Genomic DNA, 10,659 nt, shown 5'->3' on the forward strand with positions numbered 1-10,659 from the left:
GGCCAGTTTTAAATTTTTTATTATGAAAATGTTCAAATATACACACTAGAACAGAGTAATAGTATAATAACCCCCCATATACGCATCACCCAGATTCAGTCATTATCAATATTTTGTCCCATTTGCTTCATCTACTTTCTAAAATCACTACTGATTTATTTCAAAACACATGCCAGACATCTTGTCGTTTCCCTAGTACCTACTTCGGTGCACGCTTCTAAAACCAGCGATGTGCCAGAGCCACTGGTTCTGGTGGCTAAGACCTCACTGTGCACCTGTCTGGCCAACGCCGTGTTCAGTGACATCATGTTGGTAGCTTGAACTCAACCACGATGGGAGTATTTGCACCATGGGAATTGGCAGACACCACAAACCACAGGGCTCCCCTCCGCCTCCCCACCCCAGAGAGCCGGTTGTTAAACATTTACCAGAACACCACTGTCTAAAACACAAAGACAATTTCTTACACAATCACTGTGTTATTATCACACCCAAATGAAACTAACACTAACGTCCTAGTTAAATTTCCCCACTAGTTTGTCCAATCAGGTCTTCTATTTGGACATAAGGATATACGGTTGTTATGTCTCTTAATTTTTCTTTATCTAGAGCAATGCTCCTTTATCCCCAACTTGTGGGTTTTTCTTTTTTAAATGCCCTTGATCATTGCAGACATCCGGTTGATCTGCAGTGGGTCCTGCCTTCTGCGTCGCCTGTGTGCGCTATCACTTCACGTGTCCTCTGTGCCTGCCTGTCCTGTGGATGCTGTAAAGTCTGAGTAGATTACGGTGGCTTTTTGTTATTTTACCATCAGCATAGACCAAGTGCACTCACTGTGGAATCCTTTGCCATTGGGGAGGGGTCATCGGACCGAGGAAAGACGGCTCTTCTGATTGGGCCTCACCAGTCAGGGCAGGTCTTTCTACATTCCGTCTCGGGGATGAAGAACCTGTAGCTGCCTTCGGGAGTTCACTCCAGGATGCCGTCACTTGGATGGGCAGTATTCCTGCCTCCTGTCTAACTGCAGTCTCTCCTGCTTTAGCTGAATCCCATTTTCTCTACCCGGGACCCTGGGATTTCTCAACCTCCTCTCCTTCAAGTCTCTTCTAGTGCCAAGGAGAAAAACAACCCCAAACATCTCGTGATTCCAGGATTTTTAAGCCCTGCACTTGAAGCAGTAATCATTTCATCCTGGAGTGGTTGTGACCTTGTTATGGCCCCAGCCCCTGCCCAGGAGAAGTCATGCATACCTTCTCCACCCAGCCGAAGGCTCAGGATGGAGCAAAGGACATCCCCGCTTTGCCTGCTGTCCTGGGTCCCTCCGTGCACCCGGGCTGGCAGCGCTGGGTCTTGTCCCCTGACCCAGCCTCAGGTCGTGGTCCTGACCTCCCGACAGGGCTCCCGTCCTCTCCTGGTCTTCCCACCTGGCTGAATCCTGGAAGCTGGTTTTTCTCAGCCATCCTGCTCTTGTCCCCTCACCGGGTCAGCTGGCAGCTTGCTCTTCTCTTTCAGAAACGGAGAGCTGTGGGGGAAACCCTTGAGCTGGGAGGGATGCTGGCTCTTTGGGAAGCGAAGTGGCGTCTGGGGAGCACGGAGGCTTTGTTAGCACTGTGCCCGGCGCGGTGAGTTCGAATCCGAGCCTGTGCCGGAGCTGCTGTCAGGAGAACAGCTGCCCTGAACCAGACCCAGCCTGGGACACAAACTGTTGAGGGGTGGAAAGGCCGGGTTAGCCCCACCCTCTCCACCCGGCAGCTCATTGCCCTGAGGGGCGCTCGGGGGTGGGCAGGGTGCACTTGGCTTTTTTTCGAAAAAGGTAATTCACGTTGCCTTCAAGGGAAGAAAGCGGAGGAACCTGGAGGAGCTAAAATCCACGCCTGTCGTGAGTGTCGAGAGGCAGGCAGACAGTCCGGAAGGCCGTGGGCACCTGCCACCCCGGCGTCTCAGAGAAACCTCTCCCTTGCAGAGAAAAATTCAAGGTGAGTTGGGAGAGGCCATCCACCAAGTTCACGGTAACAGGGACTGTCACTGACAGCTAAGGGTTACCGTGTAAGGTGCCAAATTGTTCTCGAACGTTTAGTGTCCTGGCTTGTTCTTATTAGAACGTTAAAAACATGGATCGCTAAGGTGTTTTAATAGAGGACTTAATTTTTCTTACACATCCCCAACTGGAATGAATGATCCGATGTTTGTCCTGCTTTGGTCTGAAATCGACCGTGCTGTCTCCCCGAGCACCCTGACCTCATGATGGGAAGGGTCACAGGCGTGGGCCCTGGGCTCAGCCAGCCTCGGTGTCTGACGCAGGCTTGTCCCTCACTAGCCGCGTGGCTTTGGGCGAACCATGTCTTCTGCCCTCTCTTTCCTCTGCAGGCCTTTGCATGTGCTGTTCCCTGCTGGGAACCTGCTCTTTAGCGGCCCAATCCCCTACGGGGCTCAGCTTTCACAGTGTGTCTGAGGAGATGTCCTTGGGCTCCTGGTCACATATTCTCTCTCAGCCCCTTGGACTTTTTCTCCGAAATGCTGTCAACCTAGTAAAAATGGTTATTCGTTTTTGGTAAAATTATCTGTTTACTGTGTCTCTTCAGGTGATTATGACCCCCAGGGGGGGGATCATGCCTGTCTTCCTCACTGCTGTGGCCCTGGTGCCATGACGTGCCCGGCACACGGTGGGCGCTCAGTGAGTGCAGAATGAATAGATTATAATTCTCCAAGCCAGTTTCTTCATCCAGAAAATGGGCCTGTGAGTATCTTTCCCCTATATGGGAATAGACATACCTGACAAACGTTAGTGCCTTTCCTATCCTCGTCCCTGGCAAAAAACTCAGGAGAAATAAATGGTCTTTTGAATTGCTAGCCTGAAAAGCCCTGCAACTCAAAGGATCAAACACAAAGTTGGAATTATAGTTCTGAAATGATTGCCGGGCACATTAGCTCATGCCTGTAATACCAGCTACTTGGGAGGCTGAGGCAGGAGGATCACTTAAGCCCAAGAGTTTGAGGTTACAGTGAGGTTATCATGTCACTGCACTCCAGCCTGGGCAACAGAGACCTCATCTCTAAATAAATAAATACATAGAACGTTCTGGAATGATTGAGGTGTCCCTGACTTCTGCTACAGAGGGCTGGACTAAATGGCCCTCTCAGGCAGGTCCTGGGGAGAAAAACCATGAGAGAGCTGGTTTGCCTGCATGTGCAGGGCCCAGAGCTGGGCCGAGGAATTCCTGCAGAACTGTGGGGACCTTGGGTGTGACTTCTAAGCTCCTCTTGGCCTTTGAGGTGGAATGTAGGATGGCCCGGAACACCTGCTCCCCTATGCTGGACGGGAGGACTTCCTGGAGGAGGTGACATCTAAGTTTAGGCCTGAGGGATTAGTAAGATTAGCTTGGCAAGTAGTGAGAGGAAAAGCGTTCTAGGCCAAGGGAATAGCATGCGCAAAGGCCTGGAGGTGAGATGGCACCGTGTGTCTGAGGGACGAAAGAAGTTCAGAGAGGGGCGGGGGAGCCGATGAGGAGTGGGTGGGTCATGATGAAGCAGGAGGAGGCCAGCAGGGGCCTGGGTGCGAGCGGAGAGAAAGAGGCTACCCAACACGTGAGGGGAGGCCTGGACGAGACTGAAGCTTGTGGGACTCTGTGTGCGTGTATGTGCATGCGTGTGTGTGCACGCATGTGTGTGTTCAGGGGGGAGATGGACGGGCGGGGGCAGCATCCTCAGCCTCCCGCCAGCAACCACGCACACAGATGCCCAGCCGGCGTCCCCACGGATGCAGACGCCCCGGCACTGAAGTGTCAGGAACCCGCCAGGGCGGCAGCAGCTGCTTCTAAATCAAGGCCAAAGGCAGCCGCGGGGCTGGGCTGGGTTTGGCGGTTCTGCCGTATGGGCTGATGTGGGGGCAGGGGCTGAAGGGGGCTCTCGGGCAGGGATTCTGGGCCAGAATGAGCCTGGCTGGTTTGGGGAAGTTTATTTTGGACGCTGGGATGATGCAAAATTAAGTGGGGAGGAAAAAATAGATGAGGCGGCCACGAGGGTCTGTCTGTGGCTGGCGGGGCTGTAAGTGGCCAGCTAGAAGTGCGTTGTTGGGTAAACAGACGGGGGTGGCAGCTTTTCTGCACGCCCGCTATAAATATCTCCAGCTTGCCGTCCCTGCTGGGGTTTCCTGGCACTGTGGGTGTGGAGATCAAGGTACAGACACAGGGCACTTCCGGAGTGGCAGAGGGTGGCCAGGGCACAGCTCGGATGCCAGCCCCCTGGGGGCGGAGCAGGCGCTGAGGACTGAGGCTGAGGCCCTGGGCCAGGCAGGAGACGCTCCTTTGCCGTGAACTGGCCGTGGCTCTCGGGCAAGCCCCACGCCCTCTGTGCGCCTCGGTTTCCTCACCTGCAAGGTGGGGAGGATGAAACGAGGCCAAGGAAGGGACAGGCACCCTGTAGACACTCAGGAAATGCTGTCCCATGTCAAGTCTCCTGCTGTGTGACCTGGGTGAGTCCCCTCGTCTCCCCAAGTCTCACTTTCCTCATCTGAAATGTGGGGAGAAGAACCAGAGTCTGGAGGCTGAAAGGGAACTACGGGCGCCGGCCTGCCGTGTGGGGTTTCAGGGCAAACTGGGGGCCAGGCTGGGGCCCTCTCCAGCCTCCGCAGCCCCCACGGGGTCTCTCTCATCCCTGCAGTATTACAGCGCTTGGAAATGGTCACGATGCTGGTGGCAGCCATGCGCACTGCTGGCTTTGATGACCCGGAGCTTTATAAAAGTTATCTCAGTCCCTTTTCCTCACCTCCCCGTCTTATGGATGACGGTCTGAGGCTCGGAGAGGAGGGGCTGCTGGAAGGGGCAGAGCTGGGTCCACAAGACTCTTCATTTGGCCAGTAAATGGTCACTGCAGGTCCACCACACGCCAGACCCTAGGCAAGGTGCTGGGGATTTAGCGGAAAACAAGACAGCCCCGTTCCCGCATCCACGGAGCTCCCAGGCTGGTGGGGGAGATGCGCTATAAATTGGGGAGCTGACTAATACGCAGGCAAGCATCGTATGGCTAGCACGGCCTGGCCACCCCTTGCTCTCCTGTGTCTTTACCAGATGTGTGTTCTAGAATCAAGGGGCTTTGTTATCCAGTCGCCCACAGCACCGGCCCTGAAGTTGGCTGATACCTGCTGAAATGAATTAGGAGCGTGTAAATTCAGTTCATCAAAACATTCCCTGAATTCTACTCTGTGCAGAACTTGTGCTAGCATCTGGGGACCCAGGGCTGGTCACGCTGGCCTGGAAGAAGGGGATGAAAGCATTGCCTTATACACATCTGTAGGGTGTGTCATGATGGGAGAAATACTTACACACCTTCCCAAGAGCCCAGTGAATTAGGCAGGGCAGGTATCATTGTTCCCATTTTACAGATTAGGAAACTGAGGTCCAGTAAAGTGAACTGTGACACTCAGCTGGGCCGTGACGTGAACACAGGATTGCCTGACTCCGAATCCAGTGCTCTTCCCCTGCAGGTTGGGAAGCGGCCTCTGTGCCAGTGGGAGAGGTCCCAAGGGCCCCCCAGCTGCCCCTGACCTGAGGACCATGTCAAGCTCAGCAGTGGCATTCTGGCCAGGGGAAGGGCAGGCACTTTACCTTGTCTCTTGGGTCCCATTCGGAAGGTGCCCGCCTGCAGGTGGAGGGCGGAAGGGACTCTGGACAGGGTTTCTAGAGCCCGAGCTCTGCCCTTTGCCAACCGGACCGTAGGAATCCTGCTCATTCTCTCTGAGCCTCAGCTTTTCTGTGCATATGAAAGGGTTGGGCTTGATGACCTCTGGGCAGCATTTCCGGCCTAGAGGGCCTGCCCACGGCCCACGAGGGCACAGTTGGGAGCAAGGGTCCTTCGGAGACTAGGCCGGGATGAGGTTGATGCTCCGCCCCACGTTGGGAGACTCGGGCTAATGGCTGATCCTGAAGTCTCTGCCCACAGCAAGCTGGGCCGGGGAGCTGGGGAGTGAAGGTGCCTCTTCAGACCACTGGGCCCCCCGGAATGAGGAGATGGGGCCAGGGCCTTAATGCTGTTTCCCCTCCCTGCCTGGTCACTGACTCGGGGACAGTGGGACATAGCATGTGTGGCAGCAGGAGGGCTAGTCACAGACGTCCAGGTTCTCCTCTTCCCAGATCCGTGGTAGGAGTGCACGTCCCACCTGCCTGAAGTTAGGGGCAGCCAGGTGACTGGCTTTGGCCAGTGGAATGTGACAGCACCCGGCCACTAGCAGGGTGGTGGTAACTTGGGTCCTGGGGGAGGACAGCATGGGGCAGAGCCCCCGCCAGCCCACAGGCATGGAGTGAGGACAAGAACTAAACCTTCACTGTTTTGAGACACTGAGGTTTTGGAGTTGTTTGTTACTGTGGCATAACCCAGGGTGTCCTTGCTGATAGATTCTGCAGGAGGGGGCAGATGGGGACAGCAAGAGAGACTGCAGCCTTGGGGTAAACTAACGAATCCAGATGAATTCCTTCCTTCCTTCTTTAATATATTTATCCATCCATCCACCCATCCATCCATCCATCTGAGGATTCAAACTCAGTCTGCTTGACGACAAAGACTGACTCTCTCCATTGTCCAGGACTCCTCTTTGGAGAGGAAGCCCTTCTGTCTGCCTGCCTCAGTCCTCTCTGTCACAAAGGCCCGCTCAATCCTCCCTCCTCCAGGAAGCCTTCCCTGACCACTCTTAGGCCCAGTCAGGGTGTCCAGGGGGCTGGAGAGGCCCACAGGGCCCTGGTCACTGTGGCTGGCCCACAGATGTGGCAAGTGACAGTCTGGTGGCACAACCGCATTTTCCCAGAGAGAGCTGAGGCATCTTGGGAATTTGCCAGCAGTGGCCCCAGGACCCCGATTGCCCACCCGGATTCACACATCTGGGAACCCTCACCCTTGGCAGTCCTGCCGCATCCATTTTGGACTTGGCAAACATGATCAACCTAGAAATGGGTTTCCAGCACCACGATCCCTCTCTTGGCCCCTCCAGGGTTCAGAGTAGCTTTGGGGTCCACCCTGAAACTCAGGTCTTCTTTTGAAAAGGAGGAGGAGGAGCCCATATGTGGCGAAATTGGGTTTTAGTGAAACTGTCAAATGCTGGTTGGTTGGGAGAGCCACTCGGGCCTCTGCTATTTCCTTCAGCCACTCCCAGCAGCCCTCACTGGAGTACTGCTAGAGCAGAGGCTTCTCTCAGCCTTAAGAGGCAGGGTAGCCTAGTGGTAAACACACGAGCTTTGTAGGCAGACAGTGGGACTGAGTCCCTTTCCACCTCCATGTGGTCCCTGAGCAGAAACTTCACATCTTTGAGCCTCAGTTTTCACATCTGTAAAATGGGTGTATCCTCAGCTTGGAGGCTTATAGTGAGAATGTGACAGATAGTGAAGTGTGGGAAGTACCTGGCACATAGTAGGCATGCAGTCAATTGTGGTTATTACCAATGGTTGTAGCACTGTGCACTGGCAGGACCTCACAGTGACAAATGTACAGAGATTTGGTGGCAGGAGTTAAGGTGATGGTGGTGATTATATTTCTAAACTGCGTAAATCCAGTTCCTCTTGTGGAGGAAACTTAGCCCTTGGGTTAAATGTCAGGACCAGGATCAAGTACACAGTTCACCTTACATTTATTTATTATTCTTTTCTAAAGCTCCTACTGTGTGCCAGGTGTGGAGGTGGGCAGAGTAGGCGCGTGGTCTCTTGGGATCCTCACGTGGGCTGTAGGAGGGCTCATCGGCCCCATTCTACAGATGGTGCAGCTGAGTCTCGGAGGGGCCGAGGGACTGACTGGTCGAGGTCACACTGTGAGTTAACGGTGGAGTGCAGATTCCAGCCCAGGTCCCTGCCTGCCCCAACTCCTGAGCTCTTTCCTGCGTGGACAGTGCTTGGGTCTCTGTGCTGGTCACTTCCTCCACCACCACCAGAGGTCCGGTGTGACAGCCTGGGCAGCTTTGGCAGAGCCTCTCCCCACTCCCACAGGAGGCTGGCCTTGCCCTGGGATGAGGCTTTGGCTGCCACCCTGGCCGAGTGTGGGCTCAGCTCTGCTCTGGGGCGACAGGGCTGAGCTCCCTGGGGGCCCAAGTGTCAAAGGAAAGAAGCAGGATGTGGGCCAGTGGGCAGCAGGTGCTGGTGGCACAGGAGAGTCACCGGTTGTGTCCTAGCATCTCCCCTTCCTCCCCAGGGGCCCTTCCCTTCCCTCCCCTCACCAGGGACACTGCCACCTTCATGCTGAAGCCCACATCCCTCCCTCTCGTCGGGGAAGAGAATCAGCCCGGGGGCCCCTGGACGTGATTTAGGCCACACTCGCCGATGTGGATCTAGGAAGGGAAACTCGCCCAAGTGGCAGAGCCGGAACCAAGGGCTCCAGGCCCCCTGCCCGGGCTCCTCTCTCTCTGCGACTGCTGGGATGATCTTGTTTCCCAACAAGACGCCTGTTGGTTCCCGTGGAAAATGGGTACAGATGATCTGGAATCGGAACTGTCAAGGAAACTTCGGGACACGCTGTCAGCCTGGCTGCGCCACACAGAGCCCTTCCCCCCACTCCCTGTGTTCTGGACTAAATGTGCTACTTCTTGCAGGGTGGGGAGGCAGGGCGATGCCGAACCCCCAGTTCTCCTGCTGACGTTTCAGCCATGGGGACGCCCGGACAGGGCGGAGATTTTGGAGCTGGGGGACCTTCCTGGCTTCCCTCCAGCCCTGCTCCATGGCGACCTCTGGGAAGGGTGGCCGGGCCCTCGCGCCAGGCCCGTCCTCCTCAGAGGACTGTTTCTGTGCCTTCCTGTTGCGGTTTTGACTCTGGAGAAATGCTCCGGCCTTGAACTCATCGAGGGCCGGCCCCATGTGAAGCTCGAAGTTTGTTCAGCCGTTTTGGGCTCCTGGTGGCCGGGAGCTCGGCCTTAAGCAAAGTCCAAACTGACCGCAGGTTTCCAGGGCGACCCTGGACGGGCCTATTTATATGCGGTGGGTTTTATATCACCACTTCCCTCCACGCTCGGTTCGTGAGGGTTTTTCTCCAGGGGAGGGAGCCTGGCCTTTTTTCCACCGTGACCCTCACTTTCCTGGCGCCCCGGAGCTGGGGGCCCGACCCGGCCCAGGCAGGCTGAGTCACGCAAGGGTTAAGGTGCAGGCGCGGGACACTGACAGACCTGGCTTCAAATCCTGTAGGTGTCAGCTCAGATGTCACCTCCTCCACGAGGCCTTCCTTGACCACTCTGCCCCGTTTTATTGTCCTTGTGGAATTTGCCACTATCAGGATGATCTTGCCATAGATTTGTCTGTCTGTCTCCCCAACTAGGGTGTCAGCTCCCTGGGCTCAGGGGCCACGTCTGAGCACAGATGTATCCTCAGTGCCCAGAACAGTGTCAGACACACTGCAGGTGCCCAATAAAAGGACGGGATATAAATGCATGAACGGGGTGTGCGCCTTCCGACAGTGGTTCTCAAAATTCAAGGCACCTCAGGGCTGGACTGGAAGTACCCCGAGGGCAGGGACCCAGTCAGTCCGTAACCGCCCTAGATCTAGGCAAGCGGGGCCCTGACCTTGACCCCGGACCCCACCTCTGGTCATCTTGGCTCACACCCCATCCCACAGGGCGAGGCGCCAGAGGGTGTGCCCACCCCGAGCCCACACCACACCCCCTTGCGGACCACACCCTGGACACGGGAATGACCTGCCCAGAGGCCTGAGCCCGCTCCAGGGCCTATGTGGGCCCCGTTCTCCCGAGGGTGGACACCACCGCAGGGGTGGCTGCTGCTAGGCCTGCGGGTGGCCACTGGGCAGATGTTTGGAACGGTGTGGACAGAGGCTGCTCCAGAGCTGTTTGGAAGCACGGGCTGAGGTGCCCACACATGCCCAGGCAGGAAGAGAAAAGGGTCAAAATTTCGTCTCGTTTGCAGCTGCCTTCCCAGTGCCGCACCTGGGCGCTGGCACCTGGCTCACCCTCTCCTAACTTCTCCCAGGCTGCTCTGCGTCAAGGCCCCAGTCTCCCCGCAGAAAGCAAGCCAGGAAGGGCGGGAAGAATGCAAGTGTGTTAGCTCCTTGCCGCACGTCTTAGTTTGTTTGTGCTGCTCTAACAAAATAGCTGAAACTGGGTAATTTATAAAGAACAGAACGTATTTCTCACAGTTCTGGAGGCTGGGAAGTCCAAGCTCGAGGTGCTGGCGTCCGCGGTGTCCTCTCCTGGCGGAAGAGCAGAAGACAGGGAACCCGTCCCGCGAGCCCTTTATGATGGCATTAATCTAGTCCTGCAGGGGGAGTCCTCGTGACCTAAACGCCTCCCAAAATGCCCCACCTGTTGCCTTGGGGATTAAGTTCTCAGCACACGAATGTTTGTTGGGGACAAAACACTCAAAGCGCAGCACCGCGCGTGCTTCCTCGGCTGTCGGGGTCTGCTGCTGCGACCAGGCTTCCTTGAGTTTCCATGTTTAACCCGCACAGTGTCCCGGGGAGTCGGCAACGTTTTCCCCGTCCTACGATGCTCGGAGTGGTGAGGCGACCCGTCCAAGGCCACACAGCCGGTAGAACACCCGCACTCCTCTGACTCCAAAGCCAGTGCTCACAGGTCGGGGGACTCATCTCTGAGCGAGCGGCGCGTGGGTGGGTGCACGTGCTGATGACAGTGGTGACGGGGGGACATGGGAAGCGGGGAATGGCTCTGAAGCTTGTCCCAAAGAG

The sequence above is a fragment of the Propithecus coquereli genome, unplaced genomic scaffold (genome assembly GCF_000956105.1).
Source record: "Propithecus coquereli isolate 6110/MARCELLA unplaced genomic scaffold, Pcoq_1.0 Scaffold341, whole genome shotgun sequence".
NCBI lineage: Eukaryota > Metazoa > Chordata > Mammalia > Primates > Indriidae > Propithecus > Propithecus coquereli.